Consider the following 13,547-nt stretch of genomic DNA (forward strand, 5'->3'; position numbering starts at 1 on the left):
GAATTAATATCCAAGTTGGTCGACCTTGAAACCCTTAACTTTATTAAAATTTGTCTATCCTCAACCTTCTTCTCTTACAATGGTATTTTCTATGAACGGACATAAATAATAACAATGGGGTCTTCCCTATATTTGCTTGTGGCAAATATCTTTATGGAGCATTTCAATTCTATGGTCCTTAATTCTTGGCATTAGAAACCCAAAAGTTGGTACAAGTTTATTGATGACACATTCATAGTGTGGCCTCATGGGCTTCCATCCCTCCAACCTTTTCTTCATCACCTCAACAACGTTTCCTCACATATCCAATTTACAAGGGAATTGGAAGAGCACTCATCCCTCCCCTTCCTAGATGTCCTTGTTACTCGTCTCTCTTTCCTTTTAAGCTTATCACAAAAAAACTCACACTAACCAATACCTCCATGCTAACTCTCATCATCACTTTCTGCATATATTCACCCTGTGCAGATATTCATGTTTAATTATTTATCATATTGTTCATGAATTAATATGATTTTATTTAGTTTATCTCATCTACTAGTATTTTTTCAAAATCCATGAAATATTTGCTATTGGAACTTGAAATACCATCTTTGAAGGTTAAGAGGCAATCTGTGTTCGAAAATGTTATAGAATTTGTCAAATTTGGCATAACATAAGTGATTTCTCTTTATCTTCTAGCTTTGAATGGCATTTTGTTTACTAATTTTTATCTTTAATTATTTTTTATATGTCATGATTCTTATTGAATTTATGTCTTACGGCGTTTCCTTTGCAACATCTGGTGCAAATGCTAGTTAATTATATTTAAGAATTAAACCAGTCTAGATTCATCTTAACTAGGGATCTACCAAGCTCCACGAGGGATCAAATCTCTTTTATGAAAGTATTTGAAGTGGTGATATATCATGTATCAGGAATGAATTTCTTTTACATGGAATGATAAGACAATTTTATATAAGAAAAATCATTATTGGTTAGAAAGGTGTTCTTGACAATGTGGTAGAGATGTCGTAATGCCTTGTTAATATTTTGACTCAGTCAAAATAAAATAAAAATAAAAATAAAATTTAAATTAAAATTAAAAATAAATAAAATAATGATTATATTCATTGCAACCTAGTATGGTCAAGATGTTGTAATATTTAACATTTAGACTTGGGTCAAAATAAAATAAAAAATAAAAATAAAATAAAATCACTAATAATGATAATTATCAATAAAGCATTTTAACTCAATTAAATTACATAAAACTAAAACTAAAAAAAAAAAACATAAAATTAATGATCATATTTATAATTATAATTAATAATTAAATCAATCTTGATCCATCTTAACTCGTCAAGGGTATAAATGCAAACCTTTTTTAGAGTGAAAAGAGATTTAATCCCTCTTGGCACTTGGTAGATCGAGAGTTAGACATATCTAAGTTGTTGTTAGCTCAATTCACACACACACATATATAATCCTTAAATCAATAAAATGTTAGATTTAAAATAAAAATAAAATTCACTCAATTAAAAATTAATAAATGAAAAATAATTATTCACAACAATTCAATTCTTTATATTACAATTTTGTTTTTATTAATAAAATAATTATAAGCAGTCAACTACTGGTTCAAAGTAGTTTGCAGAGGCCACCTTTAATCAAAGGAATGAAAAATTGATTTGAAGGAGAAATCCCTTTCTATGTGTTTTGTCTCTTGTGTTGTTCATTTTCAACTATTTGTGTGATTGATGCAATGAGAATAAATTTAATTTTCTGTTATTAAATAAATTTTATTTGAGTTATTTATCATGAGAATATGCAGATATCAGTCACCTAGGCTTGAAAAAATTCCATGGTATTAGCGTAATTTCATTGATTGGGATTCACAAGGATATACAGTGATAGATCAATTGTCAGAAAGGACCAACATTTAGAGGGTTTCAGTATTTCTCTTAAAAGACTAATTAAATTTGGGAGTTTGTGTATTAGATCTTGTAGCTTTTACAGATGTGGCAGAACTTGATATAATGGAGGAAATAATGTCACAGTTGCTTGCTTTAGAGGAAGATAGATTTATAGCAGAATTCCATCAGTAGGTACAGAAAGCAAGAAAAAAGGCCTAGTATGACAGACATATTAAGCAGAAGAAGTTCTAGGTAGGAGACCTTGTTCTCCTTTATGACAACTTGTTTGTAAAGTTTCCAAGAAAATTTAAGATGCATTGGTTGGGCCCAAATATTATCAAGAATATTACTAATGGAGGTGCAGTTCAATTAGCAAAGTTAAATGGAGAATTGGTTCAAGGAAGAGTAAATGGTAGTAGGTTGAAGTTGTATACGGACAACCCTGCCCCTACAGCTTCACTCTGAAGAAAGAAGAAAAGTATTAGTGCCACTTGCAGTTGAAAGTGGGCACCGGACTATAAAGTACATTGCAGAGAGAGCTTTGACGTAGGAGCCTCAACAAAAGAGGAGTTGTCACACTACAATATAGGATGTGTCCAAGTTCGCTAAAAAAATATGACTGTTAAAAAAAAAATCCATTGAAACACGCAGAAAGATGCATTTATGAGGACAGATTGACTGGATCTAGAGATGGATATGCAATTAATGAATGCTAATGATGGTGTTAGAAATTCATATTTGTTATAAAAAGTCGCGTCTCGCCCAAATTTGGAACTTTGTTGTTCAAATATTGCTATTGCGGAGAAGTTGCAGATATGTGTGCTATTTGAAATCAGTGATCCCTTTTTTGAAGCAACATGTCATTTCTATGCATAATAAATATATTAGTTATTTTGAAGTGTGAGCTCTTATGATAATTTTTTCATTGATCTATGTAATCAATTTTAGTTCGACATTATGACATATTTTATTCTCTCACTACCATTGTGTTTTTTGTACCAACAATGTGTTAGATATTTTGTATATCTATTATTTAACATATGCAATTTAATGTTGTAGATATATTGTAAACAAGAAATTGAGGTATTTGTAAAATAATCTATGAATCATTGGTGACTTGATTTCTTATTTTTGATGTCTCATGTCACTCTAGATTCTGTGGTTTCACTGTAACAATATGGTAATCAATATAATTGATAAAAATGTCAATAAACTTATATGTTTCGATGCACCTACTTTGGGAATGTTGAAAACTCTTCGATTGTTGAGTCAAGTGCTTTTATTCATTTATTCATTAAGCATAGTATAATTATGTTCAATTTTAATTCAGTGTCATTTAGTCCTGAATTCAAGGCAGAAACTGTTATTTGCACCAATACATCAATCAAAAACATATGTCAGATGAGAATTTTAAAACAAAGTTATGGATTGTAGTAGAAAATTTGTCTACAATTGGTTTTCAAACATCTTTTTTTATTGTTCCAATATTATGAATGAATCAATGAGGTGAGCTCAATGGCGATCCAAAATAGGTGCCAAAGAGTTCAAATAGTGAAGTGATTGAGGGAACATAAAAGTATAATTTTTTGGATAAAGAGGTATGTGTTCTTTAAGCACTTATTACCTATTATTTAGTATTGTTGGAAAGTTTTATGAAATACACTTTGAGTACACTCATCTTAAATTTGATGTAGTCAGTAAAACAATATTAAGTAGCCACATAATCATTATACAGTTAATAATGGACTCATTTCTTAAGCTGAAACTAGTCTGCATGTATTGCAGATAGTAACATTTTAATGTTAATATGATAATTAATCTCATGATGGATAATATTCCCCATAATTTTGTGATGTTTAACGCTAGTATTTCTTTTATCATGTGCTTTTGCAAATAATTCATTATGTTGCTTTTTTTATGGATTTTGTATTACATTGTTCTTCCGCTTCCAGAATGCTACATATTGGCAGACTGTTTCACTGAATTTAGAATCTACAAAAAAAAGGAATGATATGAAGCTCATTTCTATGTAAACCAACAAGTCATAAATACCATGTTTTACTCTTGTGCTTTCTGAACTTATTTTTCTTTACACTCATACTAAGGTCTTTCTTTAACAATATAAATTATGATATATTGATTTTTGTACTCGGCACCTACAAGGCTATGCTGTGTGCTTTGGCTTGTTATTGATATCTAGTAAAATCTAACTATTGTTATTGTAATACAAGAATAATAAAAGAAAACATGCTTTCATGAACAATGGAAAAAAATATATTTGTCACAAACCAAGCAATGTATACATGGTTATGTTTCGTGTGTTAAAGCTTATATTACCTTGGTTTCCAACCTTGCAAAATATTTCATGCTTTTCAAACACTAAAAGAACTGTGTGTTCTGGATACTCTTTTATTTCCCTTAGTGTTATCATAACAAAATTTGCAGGTTTGCCTTCTTTTTGATAACTCTATTTCTATTTCCTTATTCAATTTAACTAGAAGTATAGAGATGTTATTTCCTTAATCAGCTATGAATAAGAAACACATTAATTAACATAAACTGAATCTAAGGATCCTTGGAAACAGAAAGTATCTTTATGCAACCCTAATCAAATTACTTATTAATATATTTTTGTTAATAAAGGACAAAACATATATCTTAGAATCATTAAGTAACATCCCATTTTCCTACTTCTTTTCCATAGTTCTTATTGAAATAAAGACAAATGTTATCAGTGCTATTTCCTTTCAAGTACCAGCTCAATGTTCATAGATTTCACTTTGTTGATTTTGGAATTATGCATTGTGCAGGATAATCGCAAATTTGTGCCACCAGATAGGAAGCTAGTGAAAAACATGATAACTATGATATCTATGGCGATCTTAGGTATACTCTTCTTCATTCAAAGATTCAGAATCCAAAAATTTCATTACTCATTTGTCTCTGTTATTTTGATATTCCTCTTATTTGTTGCTTTCACTACAATATCGGTACACATGGTGCAAGTGTCTTCAAAGATTTTTATTCCAAAAATATATTTGATTAATATGGGAAAAAAAAAATCAAAGAAACCTTGTATTTTATTTGCAATAATAGTTCTATCTATAGCACATATATAACATGCTTCTAGTTGTCTGAACAATTTTCTTGGTGATTATGGAACATAGTCTACATTATTAACTTTAACTATGGCACATATAGGCAACTGCATTAGTAACTTTAACTATGGCACATATAGGCAATTATTTAGTAATTGTCAAAGCTAGCTTTCATTACTATTTTCAAGTAACTAGAATCCAAATATTTATTTAGACATTAACAAATCCAGTTTTTATTGCTAATATTAAGTAAGTGGCACACAAGAACTAAATCTAAAATAATTTGCATGTCACTCATTTTATTAAATAATATGTTATATGAAAAAAAGTTATAAAGAGCCAACTATACACATATGTTTGTTTTGTGGACCCTACTAGAAGCAAGTCAGAGGTTGCATTGGCTATGAGATCGGAGGTCAGAATTTTATTTTGAACGTTGTTATTACATTTTGTGACATGTTCAGATCTATAAACACACCTAAATATACTCACATATTTGTTTTGTGATCCCTACTGAAAGCAAGTCGGGAGTTGGATGTGGCTATGAGGTCAGAAGTCGGCCTTGTCGTTTTATAAATAATCCATGCGACCTCCTGACTTCAGCATTGCGTGACCTTGAAACTATGTGACCTAATGAAACCACTCAGCTATGGTATAGTCGGGTCGCGATGGAATAAATGAATCAGAAAAAAAAAAGTGTGACTGTCTGACCTCCCAACTGTATGATCAACGAAAAAAACAAAAACTTGATTTGTGTGTAATGTCTGTTTTTATATAGAAATTGAAAATTTTACGTTTTAGGTTAAATATATTTTTGTGAAAACAATAACAAATTTCCTCACGTTTTCTCGATTCAAGAAAAGAAAAACAGTCGAACTGGTCACAAGAATTCAATGAACATGTTTAATTGCCATATTTTCTTATTTTAAACAAAATTTTAAGATTATGAAGTGATTTTACTAGATGTTGTTTTCTTAACCCTCTTTCAAAGAAACATCGAATTAAGAAATTATAGTAGAAATTTAAAAAAAAAAAAAAAAAACAACAACAACAACTATATAACCATAATATTGTTTTAAAAATTCGTGCATTCAATTCCAAATTTTAAATAAGGGGAACATATATATACTTTGTTATTGTTGACATGTGAACAAATGTTGGGTCCCTATAATACTAGTGATTACCCCATTACTATTGTAGTTATACCCCTTATTTATATTGATGTACCCATGTAGTGCCCATATTGTTACTATTGTGCCACATAGAAGCCCTCTATTGTTATTGTTGTGCCCTACAATATTATTGTTATGTAGGCTCTGATTGTATTGGGACCACTTAGACTCCTATATATAGAAAGGAGGTTTTTTCATTTGTATCATCCAAGAATTGTTCATTTATGTAATGTAAAGGAGGTTGCCCCCTCGAAGAGGCTGAATTCTAAGGCGTGGATCTCTCTTTTCTATCTTTTTGTGAGCTGGTTTCATAACATTTGGTATCAGAGCTTTGGATTCTAGGGTTTCGCTGCTCCAAACAGGTCATCGTGGCATTTTCGCTATAACTTTTTTTCTGTGACGTTTCAGAAGTCGCAAAAAAAACCCATTTGAGAAGAAATCGTGCTGAACCTTGGGTCCGAATTTCAGAGCTTTTCGCGCGATATTTTCGGAGATATGATCTGAGGAAGTTGGTCTTTTTGCAGACTCCTGAATTACATTCAAAACAGGTGACCTGGGGAAAATCGTCATAACTTTCTCTCTGAGGATCGGATTGAAATTTCGTAAGAAGGTACAGAAAGAGGACGGACTGTAGTTTCTTGTGGGTGTTTTTCAGATCCAAAGGTCAAAACAGTGACTCGTGGCACGTCGTACAAGTTCGCTCTACTGAACCAGTCTAAAAGCAAGTCACTGTGGGAGATTTCACATAACTCTTCCTTGGAGAATCCAATTTGGCTCAGACTTGTGGCATTGGAAAGAGGACACAGAAGGCTACTACAGGTAGCAATTTCAGAATTGGATGATCCGAAATTACAGAGATACATCAGATTCAATATCAGGCTTCTATAAAGTGAAAAAAGGTGTGTAGTTTTTTTTTTTAATTTTTGTGTAAGCTTGGTTTAACGGAATTCAAAGGGCATAGTAAAGCATTATTATCGGTAACTGATGCCCCGAGGAAAGAAAATGCAAACACCTAGTAAGGAACCTGAAAGCTCTAGCATGACTCATGAAGAAGAGGAAGAAATGCTACATGATATATCAAAATTACAAGAACAAGTGCAACAAATGTCACGCTCACAAAAGCTAACAGAAGCTAAGATAAGTGGCGTGGAATCTAAGGTAAATGGCATGGAATCTAAGATAAAGGGCATGGAAGCTAAGATGGAGGATTCGATGGCAAATTTGAAGATAGATTTGAATACAAACATGGAAGAATTGAAGAAGTTGCTACAAGAAAGGGTCACTAATGGTGAAAAGGTAGTAAAGGAAACTCATGATGAGAACAAAAGAAATGTTAATCATGATTCCATAGACTCTAATGTTGGATCGAAGACTCACCATGTTCCAAAAATCGATATGAGGAAGTTTGATGGCAAGGATCCCGCCACATGGATATTACAGATGGAGCAATTCTTCGATCTCAATAATGTGCAAAACACACAAAAGGTACGTATGGCAACTTTATATTTGGAACCAAATCAGTTTGTATGGTATCAATGGCTTTGTTCTCGTAAACAATTTATCACTTGGGCAATTTTTACGGAAGAATTGATAGCACATTATGAGGATACAAAAAGCAACACTTTTTTTAGCCAATTGATAAGTCTCAAACAAAAGGGTTCAATAATGGAGCACATTGAGGAGTTCCAAAAATTGAACATAAGGGTAAAAGATATTCCAGAGGAGCATAGGATTGATGTGTTCATAGGGTCTTTAAAGGATAATATCCAACATGATGTGCGCCTTTGGGAACCTGATTCATTAGAGAAGGCATTCAGGTTAGCAAGAAAAATGGAAAGCAAAATTATGGCAACTAGGAAGCATACCATTCACAACTATAAAGACGGAAGTGTTGTTGCCCATAGTCTTCCACAACCTACAAGGTTGACACCACAACAATTGGAAGAAAAAAGAGCAAAAGGGCTTTGTTACAATTGTGATAGCAAATACACAAAAGGTCATAAGTGTGCTGAGAAGAAATTATTCTACATAGATTGTGAAGAGGAAGAAGAAAAGGAGCAAGAAAGGTCAAAAGAAGAGGATATATTCCAGGAACAAAGCCTAGATGAAGAACAAATAAATCCGACCATATCTTGTAATGCATTGGCGGGAATTACCACTCCTCAAACCATCAAGATAGAAGGACAAATCAAGAAGAAAAAGGTAATAGTGTTGATTGATTCAGGAAGCACCCACAATTTTATTCATTGTAGGGTAGCAAAAGAATTGAATTGCTTCCTATATCCAGCACCAGAGTGTCAAGTGATGATTGCAAATGGAGGAACAATAAATTGTTCTGGAAAGTGCCATAATATCAAGCTATCCATGGGAGAATATGTATTGACTAGCCCAATGCTTTCCATTCCAATGGGAGGTGCTGATGTTGTACTAGGAGTCCAATGGCTACAATCCTTGGGTACAATAGCTTTTAATTTTCAAGAACTTTTCATGAAATTTTCTGTGGAAGGAAAGGAAGTTGAATTAAGGGGTATTGCAGGGAAACCAGGAAAGATAATCAGCTCTAATGGTATGACAAAGCTTCTAAAAAAGGAGCAAAGAGGTGTAATTGCACAATTATGTTCGCTAGATGTTTCCACATTGGAATCATCTATTTCTCCAGATCTCCAAAAAGTCCTGGACAATCATTCCAAGGTATTTGAGACTCCCAAAGGTCTCCCACCTATGCGTGATCATGATCATGCTATTCATCTGATTCCAGGAAGTGTTCCTCCAAACATCAGGCCGTACAGATATCCCTATGTCCAAAAAAGTGAAATTGAACGTATGGTTGCAGAAATGCTAGAGGCTGGTATAATTCAACCGAGTCAAAGTTCTTTCTCAGCTCCAGTAGTATTGGTGCACAAGAAGGATGGATCATGGCGCATGTGTCCAGATTATAGGGAGCTCAACAAGCTCACTATTAAAGATAAGTTCCCCATTCCTGTCATTGATGAATTACTGGATGAATTGCATGGATCAATTTACTTCACCAAGTTGGATCTTCGTTCGGGATATCATCAAATCAGAATGAAGATTGAAGACATTCCGAAAACAGCATTTAGAACTCATGAGGGTCATTATGAATTTTTGGTCATGCCTTTTGGCCTTACCAATGCACCTTCAACATTTCAAGGTTTGATGAATTCAATTTTCAAACCATTCCTTAGAAAATTTGTGTTAGTATTTTTTGATGATATACTAATCTACAGCAAGTCTTGGAAGGATCATGTTGAACATGTTGACAGGGTGCTACAACTATTGGAGGAGAAACAATTATATGCAAAAAGATCCAAATGTTTCTTTGGAGTCCAGGAGGTGGAATATTTGGGTCATATTGTATCTCATGAAGGAGTTAAGGTAGACCCTAGCAAAATTAAAGCCATTAAGGAATGGAAAATCCCCACATCCATAAAGCATCTGCGAGGATTTCTTGGGTTGACAGGGTATTATCGCAAGTTTGTTAAGAATTATGGGAGAATAGCAGCACCTCTAACAACATTATTGAAGAAAGATTCATTTTCATGGACTCGGAAGCAACAAAGGCCTTTGAACATCTTAAAGAGGCAATGTGCCAAGCACCGGTCTTAGCTACACCGGACTTCACAAAAACCTTTATTGTGGAATGTGATGCTTCAGGAAATGGAATTGGTGCTGTTCTAATGCAAGATGAAAGACCCATTGCTTTTGAAAGTCGTCCAATCAAGGGAAAGTTTTTAAGCAAAGCTATTTATGAGAAGGAAATGTTGGCAATACTCCATGCACTTAAGAAATGGCGACCCTACCTAATGGGAAGACACTTCAAGGTAAAAACGGATCATGATAGCCTTAAATACTTTTTAGAACAAAGATTATCCTCTGAAGAGCAACAAAAGTGGGTCACAAAGATGTTGGGTTATGACTTTGAAATCATCTACAAAAAAGGGAAGCAAAATGTGGTGGCAGATGCACTCTCAAGAAAGGATGAGGATGTGGAAGCATTGTTGTGTGCCATTTCTATTATCCAACCAGATTGGATAAACGAAGCAAGGGAGGAATGGAAGAATGACGAAGAAGTGTGGGCACTTATTCGAAAGCTACAACAAGATTCCAGTACTTCTGATACATTTAGCTGGAAAAATGATTCGTTATGGTACAAAGATCGCTTATACCTCTGTAAGAATTCCCAGCTAAAACAAAAGATTCTTATGGAATTGCACACTTCTCCCTTAGGAGGGCACTCAGGATTTTTAAAAACTTACCACAGGGTTAAGAAGGAATTTTTTTGGGATGGCCTTAAATCAGATATTCAAAAGTTTGTGGCGGAATGTTTGGTTTGCCAACAAAATAAAGTTGAAACAATTAAGACACCGGGTCTATTACAACCTTTATCCATTCCAAGCCAACGTTGGGAGGAGGTTTCAATGGATTTTATCACAGGTTTACCCAAGTCTGAGGGAAAGAGTGTCATCATGGTGGTAGTTGACAGACTTACCAAGTATGCACACTTTTGTGCATTATCACATCCATTTAAAGCCAGTACAGTTTCTACTGCATTTATGGAAACAGTTCAAAAGCTACATGGAAACCCAAAGATTATTGTAAGTGACAGAGATCCCATTTTCACTGGAAATTTTTGGACAGAATTATTTTCTTGTCTTGGTACTCAGTTAGCTCATAGCTCATCTTATCATCCTCAATCTGATGGGCAAACTGAGATAGTAAACAAATGTTTGGAAGGATATCTTCGTTGCTTTGTATCTGATAAACAGACACAATGGGTCAAATGGTTGCCTCTGGCTGAATGGTGGTATAACACTTCCTTCCATACAGCAACAAAAATGACCCCATTTATGGCACTTTATGGGTATCAACCACCATCCATCACATCATATTTAAGAGAAAATTCTAAGGTTCAGGCAGTGGAACATCACATCGAACATCAACAACAAGTCCTCCAACTCTTAAAGGATAACCTCGTGTTGGCACAAAATAGAATGAAACAACAGGCAGATCAACATCGCAGTGAAAGAAGTTTTGATGTAGGTGATTGGGTATTCCTACGGCTACAACCATATAAGCAAATGTCCCTCAAGCAAGCTAAGAAGGATAATAAATTATCACCAAAGTATTATGGTCCGTACAAGGTGTTGCAAAAGATTGGTACTATGGCATACAAATTGGAGCTTCCTGCAGCTTCTCGATTGCACCCAGTTTTCCATGTTTCATGTTTAAAGAAGGTTATAGGCGACAAGCTCCCAGTTCAAACAATATTGCCAGAACTTGACGAGGAAGGAAAAATTATATTGGAACCGGAAGCAGTCACAGAAACAAGAACTCGACAGCTACGAAATCGATCAATTTCAGAGTATCTTATCAAGTGGAAGAACTTATCCGCTGAAGATTCCACATGGGAGGATGAGAATTTTATGCAGAAGTATCCAGAACTACTCAAGCGTTGAGGACAACACTTTTTTGAAGGAGAGGGGCATGTTGGGTCCCTATAATACTAGTGATTACCCCATTACTATTGTAGTTATACCCCTTATTTATATTGTTGTACCCATGTAGTGCCCATATTGTTACTATTGTGCCACATAGAATCCCTCTATTGTTATTTTTGTGCTTTACATATTATTGTTATGTAGGCTCTGATTATATTGGGACCACTTAGACTCCTATATATAGAAAGGAGGTATTTTCATTTGTATCATCCAAGAATTGTTCATTTATGTAATGTAAAGGAGGTTGCCCCCTCGAAGAGGCTGAATTCTAAGTCGTGGATCTCTCTTTTCTATCTTTTTGTGAGCTGGTTTCATAACAACAAATGTGCAAAAAACCACTCAACCGCCCCACTGCCCAACTACCCAGCCAGTCGACTGCTTGACTACTTGAGGTCCTAAAGACAAAACTTGACTATGTTATAGTGATGTTCGAGACATGGAAAATTAATCATAAAATAAGAAACCACCTGACTGCCCAACCAGTTGACCTGCCAACCGAATGATCATTCAAATAAAATACTATTATTTTATTTGTGTGCAATGCACTTTTTAACAAAGGTTTTCAAAATTTTCTCGTTGATGTTGAATTGATTTCTTATTAAATCAACATTAATTTTTCTAATGCTTTCTCGATTCCCGAAAAAAAATAGTTAGGATGTTTATTAATGCACGTGTTCATTCGCAATTTTCATGTTTTTCTAAACAAGATTTTAAGGTTTTAGGATATCTTGCGTGCATGTTATTTTATTAATTGTTGTTGGAAGAAATTTTGAATTAAGGAAACACAGTAGCTGTTTCAAAAAACTCTCTATAAGCATAGGGTCAATTTTTTCAAAGACTCCAAAGTTCAATTTCAAATTTTAAATTCCCAAAACTTATGCATGTTGTATTGGCATTTATAGATCATAAAATTCCAAACAAGGGAAACTCTCTGGGGGGGAATTTGAGATTTTAAGGTCTTTTGGTTGGAAGTTGTTCTCTTAGATCTTTGTTCGAAGAAGAACTGAATTGAGGCAATACAATATCAGTCTCAAAAAATTATGTGTAAGCCTAATGCTATTTTTTTTTACAAATTGCTGAATTCAATTTCAAAATTAGAATAATCATTACTTATATATGCTTTTTTTATGTTTACAGCTCCTGAAATGCCAAAAAAAAAAAACAAAATTTGCAATGGGAAACTTAAGATTTTAGGATATTCTTGTCGCATTCTCTTTTCTTAAGTCATGTTGCAAGAAGCACTCAAGTAAAGAAAAACAACACCAGTTTCAAAAAATTATGTGTAAGCGTAGTGTTATTTGTTTTAGAGATTCTTGAAATCAATTTTTAATTTTAAATAGGCAAATGTTATATATCCTTTGCTACTATTTACAGGCCATAAAATGAGGAAAAAAGGAAAATTTGTAGCAGAAAAGCAACAAATAGAGCAGATTAGAAAAAAGATGAAGGGAATGGATGATGCACCAACACAACAAGTCAACTTCAACTCATTACTCATGTTAGATACAACCTACAAAACACAAAAAATGGGTATGATGAGTTGAGAGGAGATGTTTGAATTCTTTGAGCATAGAAAATGGTTAAAAAACACAAGAGCTACTCAAATAAAGAACAATCGATTTTAAGCAATCACAACAACATAGTTACATAAAATAGAAACTAGGGCCATAATTATTCCCTATTATGACATGATTTTGTGGATTCTATCTTGCACTGATATTAAAACCCAAACAATATTTAATTATCAAGAAATTGTCATAGCCTACTGGAAATCTGAAATCTTATTGGCCATGTATAAAATCAGTCCCCTGGAAATCCAACTTGATGTTGACTTCCTTTATAAGTTTCGAAGCAGTATCTTAG

This window comes from Pinus tabuliformis, chromosome 1_1, assembly GCF_031772625.1.
Source record: "Pinus tabuliformis cultivar Carrire ecotype Pingquan chromosome 1_1, CPIR1, whole genome shotgun sequence".
Classification (NCBI taxonomy): domain Eukaryota; kingdom Viridiplantae; phylum Streptophyta; class Pinopsida; order Pinales; family Pinaceae; genus Pinus; species Pinus tabuliformis.